The sequence below is a fragment of the Penaeus vannamei genome, chromosome 2 (genome assembly GCF_042767895.1).
Source record: "Penaeus vannamei isolate JL-2024 chromosome 2, ASM4276789v1, whole genome shotgun sequence".
Lineage (NCBI taxonomy): Eukaryota > Metazoa > Arthropoda > Malacostraca > Decapoda > Penaeidae > Penaeus > Penaeus vannamei.
In genome coordinates, this window is record NC_091550.1 from 22,128,171 (window position 1) to 22,135,670 (window position 7,500).

Below are 7,500 nucleotides of genomic sequence, written 5' to 3' on the forward strand. Positions count from 1 at the left end.
GATAATAATAATAACAATAATTATCATAATAAAAAGGATGGAAAGAAAAGGAAGAAAAAAGTTGATAGCAGAAGTGGAGGAAGAAAAAAGAAAAAATATATTATCATGATAAGGATGATAATAATCATATCAATGATAATAAATTTCATTATTAATGGTATTCACAGTGACAAAATTTGAGATAACGGATTAGAAGAGTAAAAGGGATGATAAAAAAACATAGTAATGATGATACTATTGGTGAAAATAATGATACTAAGAATAATAACAATAACGATTATGGTAATCAAAAGATAACAAATATAAGAATATTAACAACACGTACCAATAATGATAATCGTTATTATATCCTTTTAAGGAGTAAAATAATATTCCCACAATTTCTAACCGGTCTTGTGCATAACAAAGGCTCACGGGTCGTTAAACCCTTTGTCATGCACAAGAACATGAGTAAGTCATGTCGAGCAGAATAAAATCGATGAGCATGACCCGCGAAGCATTTCATTCCACTGCGCGTTCGGGATCTCCTCTCAGCTGAAGGCAGATCTTCTGTCTCCATCAATCACGTACGTTAATGTGTGTTTTGATTCTATAATTACTGTATTATTGGTTTCACGGCCGATGCTGTTGACACTCTGCATTCAGAGATATGCTAATGCAATGGGTGATTCCTTGTTTGATGCTGATTCTGATCACTGTTGCCATATTATGTAGCAATCGTTGTGGAAAATATTTAATTAAATGATATCGAAGTTTCATGATGTTAAATCCACTATTGAGTTTGATCCTTAGCTTGATATTGTAACCAATACTCCTATTAATGTATCTGTTGATCCCTCATACGTACCGCTCGCCTCTAGCACATCGTACCGATTATTTCTATTAACTTTAGGCCCCTTGCTCTGGGTAGTCGTCACTCTCACGACAAGGCAACACCCGTCGCTTTTCATACCGAGTCCGCCCTCGTGTCTCTAGTAGTGTATGCGAAGGACATACACACTGGGTCAAGGCCGGGGACAGACAGTGCGTTGTGTGACTCGGTAGATATCCCGCATCGACCAGGAGAGCGGAGAGCCTCGGAGTTAGTCGATAACCTAAGGTCTAGCTACAAAATATTCATGTTGCATTCCTGCGTCCCGTCGGGGAGGACGTCGGCGCGTATTCTCCGGCTCTTATCTCACAATCGTTGTTATTTGTATTGCGTCGTTTGCTTATTCTTCCCCCGGGGAGCGTGGGAATGGCGGAGGGAGCGGGGGATAAGGGTAGGATGTCCTTGGTCTCCTTCGACCCTCCTTTTCTATATCTGGTATTGTGAGGTGCACTTGAGCTTACGAGTCCTCCTTGGTGTCAATAATCTATAAACACTGACCATTTTTTAACTTCAGAATAAGGTGGGTTTGTTTCTTGTATTACCTTCGCACTCATTCTCTGTGTAGAGAAGATAACACAGAATAATACCATAGGAGAGCTATTCTATAAATTTGAAAGACAGCATTGAATAAGTAGATAGACCAATGTAGCTCTATGAACGTAGATTATCTTTATCTCAAAACACTCTTTTGATCAACATACTTCTCTATCTGTCTTTATCTATTCCTCTTTCCCATGTTCGTGTTGTGCTGTGTGTCTGTGCGTGTGTGAGAAAAAGAGACAAAGAAAGAGAAAGAAAGAAAGGGACAGAGAGCATAAGTGTGTGCGTGTTTGTGAGTAGGCCAAAGATACAGGTAACCAAATACTCACACGCGGTCCTAACCTTGACAGATAGAAAAGGGACTAAAAAAAAGGATTAACCATAAGCAGATAAGGAAACTAATTTACGGCAGAGAAAAATACATTTGGGGAAGCGAAGGCAGGAGCAGTGATTAGGAAAATTGCCTACTCCATTCTTGTCAAGGAGAGAAACAAAACGAGAAACACCACGTGAGAGTATTATTCACAGGTAAGTATAAATGAGACCATTTTAACGTTTAATTAACAACAGTTCCAGTTCTAACAGCCTGATCTGTTTGAGTTGAGTTCGAATTAATCTACATGGATAAACTGGTGTTAGGCGACAGAGGCTAAATTTCAGTGTTTTTAAACGGGTGTAGATTTGGAAGAAAACAATATTATAGTAAAAACAGGATTAAACTTGATAGAGTAAAATAAAGATTAAAATCAATAGATTAAAATCAAATGAGTAAAAAACAATACTAAACCTAATAGAGGAAAAACAAGATTAAAGTTATTAGAGTAAAAAAAATGAAAATTCAAAGATTAAAATTAATAGAGTAGAGACAAGACTAAACTGAAAAGAATAAGTAAAATGGATTACACAAGCGTGATCAACAGAGGATGTCTCACTGGAAAAGTAAGATCTTGTTCTGCCAACAATGACAGACAGAAAGTCGTAACATGAAAACCTGGAACTTGATAAAGACCAAGGGAAGGGAAGAGTAATGCCATAAGCTGGAAGTTTCATTTTCACAGACCTTGTACTAGAACTTATCAAACATTGAAGGCATAAAGATCAAGTAACACAGGCACTAACTTTCTTTTCTTTTCTTTTTTTAGGGATTAGAAAAAGAGTAGAGAGTGACATGCTAAAGTTATTAAGTCCTTTAGCCCTAAAAAAATCATCATTACTTTAAGGTCGCTACCCATAAAAAAGAGAAAGGCTCTGTGAATAGGAGGTCTATAACAATCTATTGAAAGACAGAAAAACATATAAACGAATAAATAATATGACATTAGAGGCTAGATATAGTGCCCCTTTTTCCGTAGAAAGTCGAAGTATACGCACGATGACACCGAAAATTAGCAAAGGAAAAGTAGACGAACGCATGCCAGCTGCCAATCCCAAGCTTCTGATTATCGGAAGGAGCAGCGAGCTCAGGATTGCCTTTCCGGGAACAGTAATCTTTTAAAGGAAAATCGCGAGGAAAGGCAGGTCACTCAGCAGGGGACTCCCTTCAAAAATGTCACAGGAAGCGTTCTGGACAGGACCACTGACAGAGGACGAGAAGCAAAGGGGAGAAGCGTATAGACACAGAATTGCAGGATTAGATCTAAGGAAGAAAGTGACCAAGGAAGAGCAGCCTTTGAGGGTCTGTTGCTGAGAAAATATCAATGATTTGATTTTTTCATTAACGAAGTTAAGAAGCAATAGCTAAGGATAAGAATCACAATCACATTTTTTTTCGTTAATCTCTGTCTTTCTCTCTATCTATCTATCTATCTATCTATCTATCTATCTATCTATCAATCAATCAATCAATCAATCAATCAATCAGTCAATCAATCAATCAATCAATCAATCAATCAATCAATCAATCAATCAATCTATCTATCTATCTATCTATCTATCTATCTATCTATCTACCCTTGCTATCCTTTGCCAGAGATCACAAAATTTGAGAGATTTTCGGTCACCATTCTGCTCGAGGTGTTCGTGTGACACGAAGTACAGAACCACTCCTGGTACAAAAATGAGAAAAGTCCATAAGAAGTCTATGATCTGATATATGGTAAAATATTGAGGCATAAGTACTAGATATTGTAGAATGATGTACAATGACGTTCATGACTGTTAAATACTACTCTTTAAAAATTCGAGTAAAGTCATATAGAGCGTTTTCAATTACACGTCAGCAACAATAACTTATCTTTTTATATATTTTTCGAAGTGTGATGTGATAGATGAGTCAGAGTGATATGCAAAAAAGATGCTTTGGTGTGATTGTAGATGAAACTGAAGGACCTAGACTGTTTTACTGATCATGAATATGGCAAATATATATGATAGCGTGCGTGTGTGTGTGTGTGTGTGTTTATTTTGTGTATTTTTAAATTTGTGTGTGTGTGTTTACAGTGTGTATTTTTAGATTTGTGTGTGTGTGTGCGTTTATAGTATGTATTCTTAAATGTGTGTGTTTGTGTTTATAGTTTGTATTTTATTAATGTGTGTGTGTGTATGTGTGTGTGTGTGATATACGAAATATAATTCTTTTAATAAAAAAGTGAGCAGTAATTGGCAGGTTTACTAGTTCTAGAATTTAGTTTTCTAGAGGTTCCTGCAACTGCTCTTTTCCTTATGTTTGCCGTATTCAAAAATGACTGTAAATAATAATCCAATTTCAAAAGAAAATGTAATTAAATAATTAAAGCTTTATCATCATTACCATTACTATTTCCTTTACTCCTACTACTGCTACTACCAATACTACTACTACTTCTACCAATGCTACTACTATTACTACTATCAATATAACTGCTACTACTACTACAGTTACTACTATCATAAAAAAGAAAATATGTATATTGGAATTAATCAAATCATTGAAAGACTTAGACAGATGACTAAAGAACTCTATCGATTTACTATTAAAAACCGTAGAGATACTTGGCTAGAAAGTTGAGATTACTATTATATTCTTTAAAAAAAAAAAAAGATAAGAAAGTGAGTCATAAAGAACTGAAGAAATATTCGAATGATGGCAATTCTATGATATACATTATTGTCATTCAGATTATGATTAGCAGTTAACACTGATACTATTGCTACACTACTATACTACTACTATTGATGCTGCACGACACTTTTCATCCATCTTCATTGTCATACTTGTGGTGGTAGTAGTACAAGCAACGGTTTTAGTATAATGAGACTAATGAGTAATTATCATAATAATGACGATAATTTTAATGGTAATAATGTTGATGAAAATATTAACAGTAATAGTATTAATGATTATGGCAGGAATAACAATCCTTGTATGATTCTGATGCTGATAATTTGAATGATGTTGATGATAATAGAAGCAATAATAACAATAGAAATAATATCAAATTATTATCATGGCAGAGATAATGATAATGATAACAATAATATTAATAATAATAAAAATAAAATTAATAATAATGATAATAATAATAGTATTACTAAAAGTAATCATCATCATCATCATCATCATCATCATCATTATCATTATCATTATCATTATCATTATCATTATCATTATCATTATCATTATCATTATCATTATTATTATTATTATTATTATTATTATTATTATCATTATCATTATCATTATCATTATTATTATTATTATCATTATCATTATCATCATCATCATCATCATCATCATCATCATCATCATCATCATCATCATTATTATTATTATTGCTATAATCATTATTGTTGTTATTATTATTATCATTATTATTATTATTATTATTATTATTATTATTATTATTATTATTATTATTATTATTATCATTATTATTGTCATTATCATGATCATTATCATTATCATCATCATCATTATATTGTCATTATCATCATCTTTATCATAGTCATGACTATGAATCACGTCAGAATTGTTATAACTACCATTATCATTATTACTACAACTGTCAGTATCATTATCAACTTTATTGTCATCAAAATTATCATCATTATGCTAATAATTACTCATTAATATCATTATCATCATCATTAATATCATTACCAATATCTTGATCATCATTACCATCACAATCATTACCAAGCTATAGCACATTTAAAAATGACTTTTATCAGCAGCAGGACGAATACGGCCAAAAAGTAAATTTAGATTACTGGAATGAAGTCATATCGAGCCGAGTTCAGTCTAAATTGACAAAAGATTTTTTCCTCGTCTTGTGTTTACATGCAAAGAAGATTGTGTGGTCCCGAAGTAGTCTGCGTCATCTTCAATAAAGGAATTCGAAGTGGTTTCGATGATGGATGGTAATAAATAAGGATTTTGAGGAGGATGTGGAGGAGGAGGAGTAAGAGGAAGAGGAGGAGGTGGAGGTGGAGGAGAATAATAAGAAGAAAAGGCGGAAGAAAGGGGAGGAGGAAGAGAAGAAGACGCAGGAGGAAGAGGAGGATGTGGAGGAGAAGGAGAAGAAGGAGGAAGAGGAGGTGGAGGAGAAGAAGGAAGAGGAAGAGGAAGAGAAGAAGAAGGAGGAAGAGAAGAAGATGAAGAAGAAGGAAGATGAGAAGGAGGAGGAAGAAGAAGAAGAGAAGGAAAAGGAGCAAGAGAAAAAGAAGGAGGAGAAAGAGGATAACTAACAGTAACAACAATGATAAAAAAGGAGAATGACAGTGATAATGGTAACAATAACAACAATGGTAGTAATGATAATGAAAATAATGATGATTTGAATAATAATAATCATAATAGAAATGGTAATGATAATAATAGCAATGGTATGAATAATATTGATGATGATAAAAATGATGATTACTATAATCATTATTACTATCAATGTTATCCTTATTACCATTAACAATAATAACAGTAATGATGATAGTGAAAATAATTACAGTAATATTGATAATGGTAATGCCAATGGTAATAATAGTAATAATAATGATGATGATGATGATGATGAAAATAATAACAATTATAGTAATGATAACAATAATGATGATACTGATCGTAATGATGATGATGATGATGATAATAATAATAATGATATTAATGGATAATAATGGATCGCCCTTGCAATGCGCCTGTCAACTTTATCATAGGTATTCGTGCAGACCCTAGCATCCTATTCATATATGGTCAGAGTTAACCCACCTATAATTTTTCATCACAACTTATCACTAACATTTTTGTATCATGATAACAAATCAGAAATCCAAAAAAGTGGCGATTATATAACCTTTTCTTTTGACGGAGGCAATAAAAAATTTATATCGTAAAACTGATATAAGAGCAGAAGTGTGTAGCTGTCCACTTCTGCCGGATATACTCTCATGCTGTATTTTGTGAGCCCTTTTTGAGACCTGCAGACAGAACATAGGCTTATCAACATGTAAACATTTCTTTCTAAAAATAGTTTTAAATTTTATGTCTAAGGAACCTTTAAGTGTATTTTCCTATATTTTTCCGTGTTCTTTTATGGAGAGCGAGACTGGCAGAAAGCAAATACTCATACGATTATCGTCTATATTTCTCCCGCATACAAGCTTATATACCCTAACTATATTACTGAAGTGTGATAAAATTATAATTGTTAATTGAATCGAATCATCCAATTTACATATGATATGCTCGTTGGCGATCTTTGCCTTTAACGCTTTCACAAGTTGAGCCAATAAGCGTTCTCATTACCGTAAACATCTCAGCATTCTGTGATATTCGACATCCTGCTATTTACTCGACACCGATGTGCGCGGCTTGGAAGAGGTCGGCAGAAGGAGGGGCCGATGAAGAGGAAAAGATAAAGAAGGGGATTGTGAACACCGAAAGAAAACCAAAAGGGAAATTAAACAACGCTCAGAAAAAAGGAAAAGGACGCACGTGACAAATGACAGCAATTGTCATGAGGGATTTGCTGTGACCTATAGTGTGGGAGGAGAGGAGGGGGAGCGCGGACGAGGGGGAGAAGGGGGGGGGTTGATGTGGAAGAGAGAAGAGGGAGGAGGAGGGGGAAGAGAGACTGGAAGAGGGGGATGGGGGGCGGGAGGGGTATGCAGGGAGAGGG